At 42.9% G+C, this 14,227-nt stretch overlaps 1 protein-coding gene across 2 annotated transcripts in view; it reads right to left on the bottom strand.

The window, feature by feature from the left end:
* Nucb2 (nucleobindin 2) overlaps positions 1–11,821 on the bottom strand; it is a 36,237-nt gene extending 24,416 nt beyond the window's left edge. Inside the window, exons 1-2 of one of the 2 annotated variants that reach the window (XM_034483857.2) lie at positions 11,688–11,816; positions 6,351–6,519 (exon numbers count right to left, since the gene is read on the bottom strand). The gene's annotated coding sequence lies outside the window, so the exon portion shown is untranslated. Of the gene's footprint in view, positions 1–6,350; positions 6,520–11,687 lie in introns of both variants that reach the window. The other variant, XM_076941510.1, reaches the window with a different exon arrangement.
* Positions 11,822–14,227: the final 2,406 nt, after the last annotated feature.

The following is a 14,227-nucleotide window of genomic DNA, read 5'->3' as shown; positions in this document are numbered from 1 at the left end:
AAGAACACATTGGTGCTGTTCCTCCACAGCTGACAGCTGTCAGTGCTTTTGGTTAGCAAACAATTAAAGGGTTTGAAAAAAAGGACAGGAATCTGAAAGCCTGCTGCTAGCTTATGCTAACACCAAGAGAGCCCCAATATCAAAGCTTGTGAAGTTCAAGTTACAGGATTAGAAGAAACTCCCAGGCAATAGACCCTGACAGGAAACAAAGGAGAGCTGGAGAGACTTGCAGCAGATACAAGCACTGACTGCTCTTCCAGAGGGCCAAGGTTCAATCCCCAGCACCCAAAGTCATAACTGTCTGCACCTCCAGTCCCAGGGGATCAGACACCCTCTCTGGCCTCCATGGGTACTGCATGCATGTGATACACAGACATACAGGCTAAGCACTCACACATAAAATTTTTTTTAAAAATCAAATAAATCTTTTTGTAAAGATTTATTATATATACATACATATATATACACACATATACATGTTCTGATGCACTTAAACACTTTCCATTTCTTCTGTTAGGGCAACAGTTGACATTTCTGAGTCTTTATTAAGGACCTAAGCTATGTTTAAGTTAATTGTTCTAGTTTCATCTAGAATGAAGACTGAAAGGTTAGATTCTAATAGAGGGGGACAGTACACTTAGAATGCTTTTCATTGATCAAAAAGAAGTGAATGAGAGGACTGTCTCCATAGCTCAGCAGGTAAAAGATATAAAAGAAATAGAGAGAGAGAGAGAGAGAGAGAGAGAGAGAGAGAGAGAGAGAGAGAGAGCGCCAGCACAGCAGAGGGCACCAGATCTCATTACAGATGGTTGTGAGCTACTATGTAGATGCTGGGAACTGAATTCAGGACCTCTGGAAGAACAGTCAGTGCTCTTAACCACTGAGCCATCTCTCCAGCCCCATAAATCTTTTTATAAATGCTGTGCAAAAGCCATGTGTCTAAATTAATATGTAAAAGTGCTTTCAGGAACAAACTGGACTGTCCATGATAAATCATGTTGTGGCTGGCTCAGTTTTCGATGGCAGCATTTTGTTTCTATATGCCATACAGTCAAGTGTCTTACCAGTGAAACACAAGAATTGTATGTGTGAAAGCTATCATCTTCTTCAGGACTTTCTATTTATCTTGCCTTTTAATATTCACTGCTTCCCCTTTCTTACTGCATGTCGAAATCAGAGGTAACCTGCAGAAGAAGTCAGTTCTCTCCCCCCACTACCCCCACCTCAGGTCATCAGGCTTCTCAGGCCTTAACCTGCTGAGCTATGGAGACAGTCCTCTCATTCACTTCTTTTTGATCAATGAAAAGCATTCTAAGTGTACTGTCCCCCCCCCCCCCATTAGAATCTAACCTTTCAGTCTTCATTCTAGATGAAACTAGAACAATTAACTTAAACATGGCTTAGGTCCTTAATAAAGACTCAGAAGTGTCAACTGTTGCCCTAACAGAAAAAAATGGAAAGTGTCTAAGTGCATCAGGTAGAAGAGTAACAACAGAAAAATCTCTTTAAACACCAACATAATGTCGAAAGTAACAGATCCAGTTACAGCCTTCCATCGACTAGAAAATGTACAAATTTTGCACATGAGAGCAGAGGGAGGACAGCCAACAGGAAGAAAGGGTGTAACCTAGTCTCCTTCCCTGACCAGGTCAGAGGGAATAGCCGTCTTTCCTTTACCACCCTCTTCTTCCCTAAGGATGATACAGACCTTGAAAGGAGACAGTGCATCAGCTGCTGAACAGCAGACGGAGCTGATCATTACAGGCTGAGAGTCGACTCTCTAACAACAGGATAACATGAAACCCATTCAGCTCACTGTACAGCCCAGGCTGGCCTCAAACTCAGAGCATGCCTGCCTCTCAGCCTTCCCAGTGCTGAGACTACAGGCAGGAGTCCCCAAGTCTAGTGTGGTGTAGGATGATGTGAATTTTGTTGTTGTTATATGTTTAAGACATGTAACCTAGATTGCCCTGAACTTACTTATAGTCAAGGATGAAGTTAAACTCCTGATTTTCCTGCCCCCATCTCCTGGGTGTTAGGATTACAGGCATGCACCTCCACACCCAGCTTTGAAGGTACAGGCAATTGAATCCAAGCCTTGGTGCATGCCAGGCAAATACTTGACAAATAAGCTACATCCCCAGCCCCATGATAAGACAACATGAAAAGTACAGATGCAGAAGGAACTAGAGCCCTCCTGTGTGTGTCCAGTAAATCCAAAACAAGCCTCCCAAGTCCCACATCCAGAAAAACAACTCAAAGTTGTGACTCACACAGAGCCAGATTTCTTAGCTGTGAAATCACTCAAGCAGTCAAGAGGTTATTCAGTTAAGAGTATAAACTAGCCAGGCCCATGGTGGCGCACACCTTTAATCCCAGCACTTGGGAGGCAGAGGCAGGCAGATTTCTGAGTTCGAGGCCATCCTGGTCTACAAAGTGAGTTTCAAGACAGCCAGGGCTACACAGAGAAACCCTATCTTGAAAAACAAACAAACAAATATATGTAATTGTGTGTGAGAGATATAGGTAGATAGGTAGGTAGGTAGATAGATACATAGATGGATAGATCGATGGATGGATAAATAGATAGATATATAGATACATAAATGGATAGATGGATAAATAGAGAATATCATATGGTGGTATGTTCACATGCAGGGCAAAGAAGCTGGGGCTACAGATACATAAGAGATTATGCCCCACTTTTTACCTGAGTTCTGGGGATTTGAACTCAAATCTTCATGCTTGCACACCAAGCCACTGACTATTCTTTCTAGCCTTGCCCCTGCCTTTGTGAATCTTTTTCCTTAATTTTCCCCTTCTTAATCCCTCCTTTGCTCTTCTTTTTACTTTAAGGCTGACATGTAGTTTTTGTTTTTGTTTTTTTTTAAACAAAGGTTTATGTATTAAGAACCACATCAGGCCGGGTGGTGGTGGCGAACGCCTTTAGTCCCAGCACTTGGGAGGCAGAGGCAGGCAGATTTCTGAGTTCGAGGCCAGCCTGGTCTACAGAGAGAGTTCCAGGACAGCCAGGGCTATACAGACAAACCCTTTAAAAAAAAAAAAAATAACCCACATCAAATATTATGCTAGAAGGCAAAAATGCAATAGAGGTTTCCTCGGTGTGGAAGCCTTTAATGTAGTGAGGGGGAAACTACTTTAAAAAACAGTACATAGGGGCTGGAGAGATGGCTTGGCAGTTAAGTGTACTTACTATCTGCTCTTCAAAAGGTCCTGAGTTCAATCCCCAGCAACCACATGGTGGCTTATAACCACCTATAGTGTGATCTAATGCCCTCTTCTGGCATGTAGGTGTACGTGCAGACCGGACACTCAGATATATACAAAATAAATTAAATAATTTTTTTAAAATACACAGAACAGTCATTTTCTGTTAGAAAAAAAACTTGATAAATTTTATTTATTTATTCATTTGTTTTGCCTGCATGTATGTCTATACACTGTGTGTATGTAGTATACACAGAGGCCAGAAGAGGGCATCAAATCCCCTGGGACTGGAGTTACAGAATGCTGTGAGACACCATGTGGGCGATGGGACTCGAACCAGGTCCCAGGAAGAGTGTCCAGTGCTCTTAACTGTTGAACCATCGTTCCAACCCTGAAAAAAATTTTAACTGAGCTGAGCCCAGCACATGGGAGGCTAAAAACTGAGGATAACAGCAAGTTTGAGGATAGCCTAGGCTACAGAGTAAGACTGTCTTAAACCACCAAGGCAAAACAAAAGCTAAGGACTATTCAAGAGGTATTCAGGAACAGGCATATTTCATCTGATGACTCAAACATCAAATGCCTTTTAAAACTAGTATGAAGCTCAGAAGATAGTGTAGTTGGAAAAGAGCCTGCTTAGCTTGCTAGCCATTCAGAACTTCAGAAAACTAGGCATGGTGGGTCCTGCCTGTTATGTCAGCACTAAAAAGGTAGATGAAGGATCAGAAGTTCAAGGTCATCTTCGGTTCCACGGTGAGTTCAAGACCAATAGGAATTTGTGTAGCACTGTGCCTGGCCATGCCCATGTATTAAGAGGAAAAGTAGAAGAGCTTGTGAAAATGCACACTTCATAGAAATAAAATCTTAATCTCTCTTTATCTCCTTCCTATAAAGACTAAACAACTGATTGAATCTTTACATTCTTCCTTGCTTAAAATTCCATTCCCTTGAATAACTGTCTCATTTTCTCAAGGTTGTTCACTTCAATTCACTTTTTTTTTTTTTACACTAAAATAATGACAGTTGAACCTTGTATCCCCAGCTAGCCTCCACTCCTGATCCTCCAGCCTCTACCAGCCTCTGAAGTTCTAGGATTATAGCTATGTCCCATCATACCTGGTCATCTGAACCATTTTAAGTGATGGAATACAGTATGTCTGTAAATATGTACAGGAAAAATCTGAAAAGATATACTGCCATGCCCTGAGGCTAGGAGTATATGTACCTCTGTATAGAAGGTTTGAAGAGCATGTGTGAGAGCCTTGTTTCAATTCCTAATACTGGCCCCTGAACTGGTGTACTTAAATAAGTCAATACAAGGACCAACAGTAAGAGAAAATTTCATACCAGGTAAGAGCTAAGTGACTTTCCTTTCAACTAGCAAGATAGGCAAATGCATGTCCTGTGTGATTATCAGAGGTCACACTCATCACCAGTCACTTCTGATGACTGGTTAAGCGGCAATCTTGGGGAAAGGTCTCTATCACTCTAGCGTCTTGCTTCCATACAGGCTTGCAGTTTCAGAAATGTCAGCTCATCTCTGCACAACCATCAGCTGCACAACAAACATCCACTGAACACTTATGGGTGGTTGTTTTTAAACAACCAAAACAAATCTCCCAACAAGAGGAAAGTGCCTTTACAGTGAATCATAGAACAAAAGAAAAGCAGAGCCAGGCACAAGGGTACATGCCTGTAATTACGACTCCAGAGGCAGACTAGTTCAACAGTCTATTTTAAGTTCCAGACTAGCAAGGACTATCTAAATAGCAAAATCCTGTCTTAAAAAAAAAAAAAAAAAAAAAAAAAAAAACCACACAAATTAGGAGAAACAAACAAACAACCTGAGAAAATAGCAGAAATACAATTCAGCACACAGACTATTTCTTTCTCCAGGCATCTCCAGAAGGTCTGCTCCTGTCACCAAGGCCATGAAGTCACTGCCAAGAGCCTCAAGCTCAGAAATGAGAGAAGGGAAGCTCTATCTGTGGCAGAGAGTTCTGCCTCTCCATTGATTTCCAAACCATTCCTTCCTTCTCAGTAGCATAAACCCCATCCATTCAGAGAGGTTTCCTTGAAGCCTGAACTTTGGTTCAGGGAGTCTCCAGAGAAACAGAATGCATTCTTCTTTGTCTACCTGGCTGCCTGGAACCCCACTGTAACAGAGGTGTAGCAGCCATCTTTGATATTGAGAATGGGGGTGGGGGATGGGGGGGGATCTTAGAGGATCAAAAACTAGAAGGTGAGGCTGCAGACAACTTTATGAAGTCACCTTGACTATTCTAAACTATGACACTTCAGAAACTCTTTTAGGGGCTGGAGAGATGATTCAGCCCTAAGAACACTGGTTGCTCTTCCAGAGAACCCCAATTCAATACCCAGCATCCATGCCTGTACTCTAGTTCCAGGGGATCCCTCTTCTGGACTGACAGCACGAGGCATACACACAAAACACACCCGTATACATAAACTAAACTAAAATTTAAATTTAAAAGGCAGAATTATTTTAGGGAAAGCTGGCTCAGTGCTTACAGGCATGCACTGTTCTTAACCCAAGTTCCATTCTCAACACCCATGTTAGGTGATTCACAATCACTTGCAATTCCAGCTCCATGGGGATCAGATTCCTTTGGCCTCAGAGAGTGTACACACACACACACACACACATACACACACACAAATAAATAAGTAAAATAGTTTTTAAAAAATTCCTTTAGCCGATCTGTGGTGGTGCACACCTTTAATCCCAGCACTTGGGAGGCAGAGGCAGGCGGATTTCTGAGTTCTAGGCCAGCCTGGTCTACAGAGTGAGTTCCAGGACAGCCAAGGCTACACAGAGAAACCCTGTCTCAAAAAAAAAAAAAAAAAAATTCCTTTAATCCCGGTATGGTACTGAATGCCTCTATCCCATCACAGGTGGCTGTGGCAGAGGGTTGGTATCAGCTCAAGGACAGCCCGGGCCACACAGTGAGTTCTAGACCAGCCTGGGATACTCAGTAAGATTTTATCTTTACTTCCCCCCCCAACCCCAACCCCCGTCTCTTCCCAGTGTGTATTTGCTGTTGGCTGCCATAGTTGTTTTTTTGTTTGTCACAAAAGACAATTCTTCACTGAACACTTACCTTCAGACAGGCCACTTTTCTTTTTTTTTTTTTTTTTTTTTTTTTTTTTTTCACAGATGAGGCCACTGAGATCTCAGGTGGTAAAATAATCTATACAATATTAAGTTTGTGGAGATCAGGTCTTGGCTCCTGGCCCAGGTTTATCCCTTGAAAAACTGACCAGTGCGTTCTAAATGGAGAGAGAGAGAGGAATTAAATATAACAATGAATTATAAATGCATTCTTATTTAATGGGAAAAAGCACACAAGAACGTGTGCTATTAAATACATAGTATAAAATTAATATGAAAGAAAGTATCAGATTAGCAGGATTTGGTAGCCCATGCCTCTAATCCTAGCATAGAGGCAGAGGCAGGAGGATCTCTGTGAGTTCAAGGCCAGTCTGGTTTACATACTGAGTTCCAGGACAGCCAGGGCTATGAAGAGGATCAGATCTTGGAAATATAAAAAGAGTATCCAATTTTTATGATCTGTCAAGATGCAGATAAAACAGACAAAGGCCAGAACAACCAGATCCTTTTTACGATGACTAAGTTGTTCTACACTGGAAACAACTCAGGATAAGAGCATTTGGTTTTCTTAGCAAACATATAAACTTTAAGATACACAGTGGAGTGGTTTGAACGACAATGGTTCCCTTAGGTTTAAAATTTTAAATGCTTAGGAAATGGCACTATTTAAAAGGACTAGAAGCCAGGCAGTGGTGGTGCACGCCTTTAATCCCAGCACTTGGGAGGCAGAGGCAGGCGGATTTCTGAGTTTGAGGCCAGCCTGGTCTACAGAGTGAGTTCCAGGACTGCCAGGACTACACTGAGAAACCCTGTCTCGAAAAACCAAAAAAAAAAAAAAAAAAAAAAAAAAAAAAAAAAAAGGACTAGAAGATGTGGTCTTATTGGAAGAAGTGTGTCACTAAGGATGGGCTAAGAATGGGTTTTGAGTTTTCAAAAGCCCAACCCAGGCCCAGTGGCTCTCTCTTGCTGCGTGTAGATCCAGATGTAGAACTTAGTTCCTTCTCCAGCACCTTGTCTGCCTGCCTGCCTGCCTGCTGTCGTGATTCCCACCATGATAATAATGGACTAAGCCTCTGGAACTGTAAGCAAGGCCCAGTTAAATGCTTTCCCTTTACAAGAGTTGTCATGGTCATGGTGTCTCTTCATAGCAACAAACCATCGGCTAAGATATATGTGACTTCTTCACTTAAAAAAAATGTATTTGATTTTATTTTATGTGTATGTGTGGGTGCCTGCATGTAAGTATGCATGTGTACCATCTGCATCCCTGTTGGTCCTGGAGACCAGAATTGGAGTTACGGCCACCATGAGGGTACTGGGAACCAAACCCAGGTCTCCTACAAGAGCAATGAGTACTCTTAACTTCAAGGGAGCTATCCAGCTCCAAAGGTAGCTTGTTCTGTTACATCCCTAGCTGGGAAGCCAGGTATAGTACTACATACCTCTTGATCCAGGGTGAGGTAGAAAATAAGGATCAAGGCTGTCTTGGCTATATAGTAAGTCTGGGGCCAACCTGGGCAAAATGAGACTATCTCCAAAGAAAAAAAGAAAGAAAGAAAGAAAGAAAGAAAGAAAGAAAGAAAGAAAGAAAGAAAGACAGACAGACAGACTGACTAAACAAATTAACAAATTCTTAACTTAAACATTTCTTTATAATTACTTACCACTACCTAAAAACAGTTAACTTGGAGATGAGAGGACATATTAATGGGTAAAGGCACTTGCCACCAAGCTTGACAAACCTGGGACCCAGAAACCACATGGTAGAAGTGAACTAACTTTTGAAAGTTGTGCTCTGACCTTCCACATGTATGCCATGGTACATGCAAAAATAAATATTATAATTATCCTTAATTAACTTGACATGTTTATCACAGATATGCTGCTATTTATTATTATTATTTTTATTATTTTATTATTTTATTATTTTATTATTAATTATGTATGTGTCTACTTATTTCTATGTGCACCATATGCATGTAGGTATCTGTGGAAGCCAGAAAAGGGTGTCAGAGCCACTGAAATGGAAGTTATAGGCAGTTGTGACCAACCTGATATGGATTCTAGGAGCTGAACCCAGATCCTCTGCAAGAGCAGCAAAGTGCTCTTAAGCACTGAGCCATCTCTCCCTGCCACAGATATAAAATTCAGTGAATTTCAACGCCTTCTCAGCAACTCGACTACATAAGACAGGATGTACATGGTTAAATACAATGCTGAATGTATTTTCATGTAGTCTGAAAAGAAAATAAGCAAACCAAACCTCCTCAAATTTTAGTAACAGGTATCTTTTGGGGCAGTGTATTTAATATAAGGCTGTCTATGCAGAGGGGCGAGAATATGCAGGTTACATTTGTACATGACTTCAATACAACATGGTAAAAACAAAGGAAGAAACAGCACATTGAGCCCCCAGCCTCTCTCACTCATTAGACAGTTATTTGCACTTCTCTTCCTTTTGTTTCTGGGTGCTGGGAATTGAATACATGCTAAGATAGAGCTCCATTCTTTAGTCTGAAACTTGATCTTCTGAGTCTTGATTTTCCTAACTATAAAGCTGAAATAAGCTGGACGTGATGTCTACTGCCTATAATCCTAGAACTCTGGAGAATAAGTTAGGTGAATTAAGTTTGAGGCCAAACTTGGCTACAAAGTGAGTTAAGGACAGTCTGGTCTACATGAAACTCTGCCTCAAAAAATTAAGTAGGTAGGGCTGGGCAGTGGTGTCGCATGCCTTTAATCCCAGCACTTGGGAGGCAGAGGCAGGCGGATTTCTGAGTTCGAGGCCAGCCTGGTCTACAGAGTGAGTTCCAGGACAGCCAGGGCTACACAGAGAAATCCTATCTCGAAAAACCAAAATAAATAAATAGATAAATAGATAAATAAATAAATAAGTATAAATTATTTTCAACACATTTTTTGTGTTTTATTTATTTATGTATTTATTTTATGTGTGCCCACATGAGCTCCACAACACTCAAGTAAAAGGCAGAGAAAAACCTGGGGAGTTGGTTCTTTTTCCACCTTGACATGGGTGAGGATTTGAACTTGGGCCATCAGGCTTGGCTGCAAGCACCTTTACCCTCAGAGGCATCTTGCCAGCCTTTCAATAGGTTTTAAAACCTAGTGCTTGATCCTTCCAGCTCCCAAATACTCAAAGAAATATTTCGCAGACACCAGTCACTAAAAAGGCCGTTAGCAAGTAGGACACAAGTTTAACATATATTATTCTACCACTGTCTGCAGTGACACACACAACATATCCTAAGACAACGACACTAGAACTAATGCCCATAATCAATAACTACTGATTTGAAAAGTGTCCTAATTGCCTTCTTATGACTTCATTTCAATTTGTATTTAGTGAACACAGACGAACTTGGCAAAAGCCATGCTGAAAATTGGGCTGGGTTGTATACATCTGTAATCCCAGCACTCAGAAGGCTTAGACTGAAAGATTGATGTAAAATCCGGGCTAACCTGGGCTACATATTGAGCCTGGGTCTACCCTGTCTTAAACAAACAAACAAAAAGTATACTGAAAGGATATAAATTCGAGGGGTTGGAGGGTTGGCAGTTAGTTGGCGGAATAGAGGTTAAGGAGGTGGCTGTCAGTAAACTTTGCCACGTAAGCATAAGGACCTGAGTTTCGATCCCAGACACCCACATAAAAAGCCAGGCAGGCCAGCTGCCTATAGTCCCAGCACTAGGGAGGTAGAAGCCTTGGAGAACAGAGAAGAGTAAATGCAACAGGGACTCCACTATAGAGCGGTGGGTAACGGAAAGAGCCTAAGAACAGCATCTGTAAACTCACAAGGAGGCAGAGAGCAATTGCTAAAATGTATTTATGGATGTTTGTCGCATATGGATTTATGGTCGCAGGACAACTTGTAGAAGCTAGTGCCCCCCTTCTACCATATGGGTCACTGGGACCAAACTCAGGGACATCAGGCTTGGCTGCAAAAGCCTTTATCCACCAAGCCATTGAGATGGTTCTTGGAAATGAACTTTTGACCCACATCAGACAAACCTAATGATGGAGAGTCCTGTGCTCACCTAATAACTAAAGTGATACTATCTGAGATTTCATTTGTAATCCTAAATTTCCGTTACTCTAATGTCCAGCCCTGTTAATTGTGTTATCTGAGGAGCGTGTATCGGAACATTCACCGTTACTTGTTGAATTTGAGTTTTATAGAACCGTAACACAGGTTAAGTGAGGAAAATTCCTAATACTAAGAAGGACAAGATAAAATAATCTGAGTGTTACTCAAGTCCAATTACTTAACAAAACCAGCCAGGGAAGACCTGGCACAAATGCCTGATATAATACTATCACCTCTTGACAATTAATTCTTTGGGACAATTATCTCAACATTTTAAGCTTTCCTACTGGGAAATCCCAAAATTGATCATAACTCACTATAACAAATATTTTCATTTAAGCCCTGTATCCTCCTGCCTCAGGCTCCCCTAATAGCTGATATTGTGTGAGTCACCACCTTCCTGCCTTTTGTCAAAATCAGGATGATTGGGGAAGGGGGTAGAATTTATATTTTATCCACAGAGCTGACAGAGCCTTAAATAAGAAACTTAGATGATAGCTTTCAGCATTCAATCTGTGTAAAAGGTACATTAACCCGTGTAAAAGGTACAAATAATAAGAACAAGGGTTCCTGTTCATTTTTTCTCTCTCTCTCTCCCTCCACCCCTTTCTGATTTTGCAAAATAACTGGTACGACCGCTGTCTGCATCAATCACTATAACCACACCAGCCCACCGAGGTAACATTCAGCAGGTGCAACAAGAAAGTAACATCTCTCTCTTCCCCCTAAATCGAAAGGGCTCCTCTTTCGCCTAATTTGTCACTTTGGGGCAACCGATACTACAGCTGGCAGGAACTTTCTCCTTAGTGGCAGATGCTGGCTTCACATACCCCGGGGAAGAGCTGTGTTCCTGGGCCTAGCTTTGCTGCGCAGCGCTGAGGGGCTCGAAGCATCAGCCTGGAATCGATAGGTTCAGAGACCTCACCAGTGGGCATGCCCCTCGCCCACGGACCCCGCCCCAGTCTAGGTCCAGCACCTACTCCACCTCCTCGAGCTACTTACACCGAAGAAAAGCTCAGGTGCTCTGTAGCGAGAAGAGTGATAGAGTGGACCCGGTGCCTCCAGCTTCAGCTGGGAGACCCTCCCCAACCTTGCCCGCCCAGAACTCGCCCCTCCATGCTCACAACCAGGGCAGGGCAAGAACCGACCTGCGCCCTCTCTCCCGTGACCCGCCCAGCCCCCTTGAGGCTGGAATCTACACCCAGCTCCGCGCCACTGACCTTCTCTGCAGGGTCCCGGCGCGCGAGGCTAAGCCGACTGATGCCCGCCGCGAGCACACCAGTTTTTCCCTGCCCACGGCCCTCCGCCTTGCTCTGATCCACTGCCTAATGCGTGCCCGCCTCCTAGTTGCCATGGTGACTGACTCCTCCCCCGACAGCCGCTAATTGGTCCGGCTCCGAATCGCGGAGGACCCCTATTGGTGAGTTGGTCCAGGGACGCGCCAACGCAAAGGCGCTTCGGGAAGACCTAGCCAAGAGGGACGTGGCGCTCTCCGACGCGTGAGGAGGCCGCGCCTCTTCCTTCCCTTGCTGTCCTAGACTAGCTTATAGTGCAGGACTTTGGAGGTTGAAGTGTTACTCGGTGATTCCCCCACAAAATCTTAGAGTTTGCCAGGCTCTTGATCTCTGGCCTGCGCCTGCAGCGCCCACAGTGGTGGAGAAAAAAGTGGCAGCCCTCTAATGAGTCCTTGGAGAACCTCTTTCTTGGAGGGACTCAGAATGGTATTTAACGGTACCCAACCCTCATTATCCTGGGTCCTGAGTCCCTGTGACTTAACAGCATCTCAGTTTTATCTCACGCACATCTTCAGATAAAGCTTTTTCTTCTCTCTGCCCCAGGGAGTCAAGATGTCTTCGACACATTTAACATTAACAACATTCTATCCGTGGGGCTCTTAAATGTACATGCTTGGAGGGTAGAAAAGCTTTAGAGCCTTGGAGCTGGTTTTGAAGCTTGAGTGCCAGTTACTCGCACCGTACTTATTTTTAGGTTGTGTTTTGTTTTGTTTTGTTTTGTTTTCACCTAAAGAAAAAGGTCCTAGGTTATGTATTGACTGGTCTCCTTGCTGCAATGAAAAATATTAAGAAAAGCAATTAAAGAACGAAGAGGGGTTTGGTTTGGTTTGGTTTGGTTTGGTTTGGTTTGGGGGCAGGGTGTTGGTTTGGTTTGCGCAGAGTTTAAGGGCGCTTCCGTACAGCAGCAGGAGCTTGAGGCAGCTGGTCACAGGCATCCGGAAGCAGAGAGAGATGACTACTGACGCTTAGCACCCTCACTTGCTCCGTCTCTGTCTCGCTCTCTCTACCTCTAGTTCGTTAAATCTACACATGTAGAGCCCACGGATCCAGGGGAAGGTAAACCGCAATGGAAACCACTGATAGTAAGACACAACATGGGTTGATGGCTGTGTGCACCATTAGGGATCAGACTTATCTCTTGCAACACTCAGCTTTTCTAACCCGTCATAAGGTATGATGGTAAGGGGCAAGGTATCAGAGCACTCTGCTTCCATTTCCTTATGTGTAAAATGGGGTCAGTAACAGCACACACACACACACACACACACACACACACACACACACAGTATAACCAATCAATAAAAAAGGTGGCTGTCACATTGTAGTAACCCAGCCATTCTTGGGGTGGTGACTAAACCACGAACTTAGCCTCTAGATTTTAGCTCTTATCCACACCTCTCATCCACTTCCTTAGAATAATATCCCGAAGCTAAGCTCCTTTTGTGTTTTAGAATACTTGTCCATTTTCGTTTTGTGGCTTTGCCTCCACTGAGGGATTACAAGTAGAGACACATGTAAGAAAAAAAAAATGAACAGGCTGAATTATTGAGACGAGGAAGATAAAAGATTATGGTGTAGGGACACTAAATTTCAACTTGAAAGATATTACCTACATACGAAGTGTCATTAGTAACTATGTAAGATCTGAGTCGATATGCCACCCCAACACTGTGAAAACTACTAGAATTACTAGGCATGGTGGTCCCCACACCCTCAGTACTAGCATATGGTAGATGGAAGCAAAAGAATCTGGAATTCCAGGCCAGCTTGGGCTATATAAGAGCCTGCCTTATGAAACAAAAACGAAATACTAGACTATAAACATATTAAAGCCAGGAACGACCTTGAACATTGTTATTACCTATTATCTATTACAAGGACAAATACCACGTGAATGGGGCACAAAAAATTGGGTGTACCTTTTCTAAGGGCAAACCTTAGAAACCGTTGTGGTGATCTGTCCGGATGATTCATAGAAATCTGATGGAGATCAGTAAAACCTGGCAAACAGCAATGTGAGATCCATCCAATGATGTGATTTAAAGGAGTATGGTGACTGAAGTGACGATGGCTCTCTGGGGTAAAGGGCACGAGGAAGACAAGAAAAACAGGATGAACAATGAGTAAACAGAAAGATCCTGGATTAGGAGCCAGCAGAGCACAACACTTCAGAAAGCTATGAGGATAAAAGCCTGGAGTGATGGCTCTTAATCCAAGCACTTGAGAGACTGAAGCAGAAGAAGTTTGAGATCAGCCCAGGCAACAGTGTGAGACTCTGACTCTAACTCTCCCACCAAACAGTATTAAATAAAAGCAAAGAAGGGCAGTTCTTGCAGGAAAAATTGATAAAGAAAAATAGCAGCAAGGATGAAGAATGTAGTTCAGTGGTAGAGAACATTTCTGGTGTACTCAAGGCCCTGGTTCAGTCTTCAGCACTGGACGAAAGAAGGGAGGGGGAAGGAGGG

Source organism: Arvicanthis niloticus, chromosome 1 (assembly GCF_011762505.2).
Source record: "Arvicanthis niloticus isolate mArvNil1 chromosome 1, mArvNil1.pat.X, whole genome shotgun sequence".
Classification (NCBI taxonomy): Eukaryota; Metazoa; Chordata; class Mammalia; order Rodentia; family Muridae; genus Arvicanthis; species Arvicanthis niloticus.
Note: the sequence above shows the minus strand (reverse complement) of the source record. Positions and strands in the feature narration are given on the sequence as shown.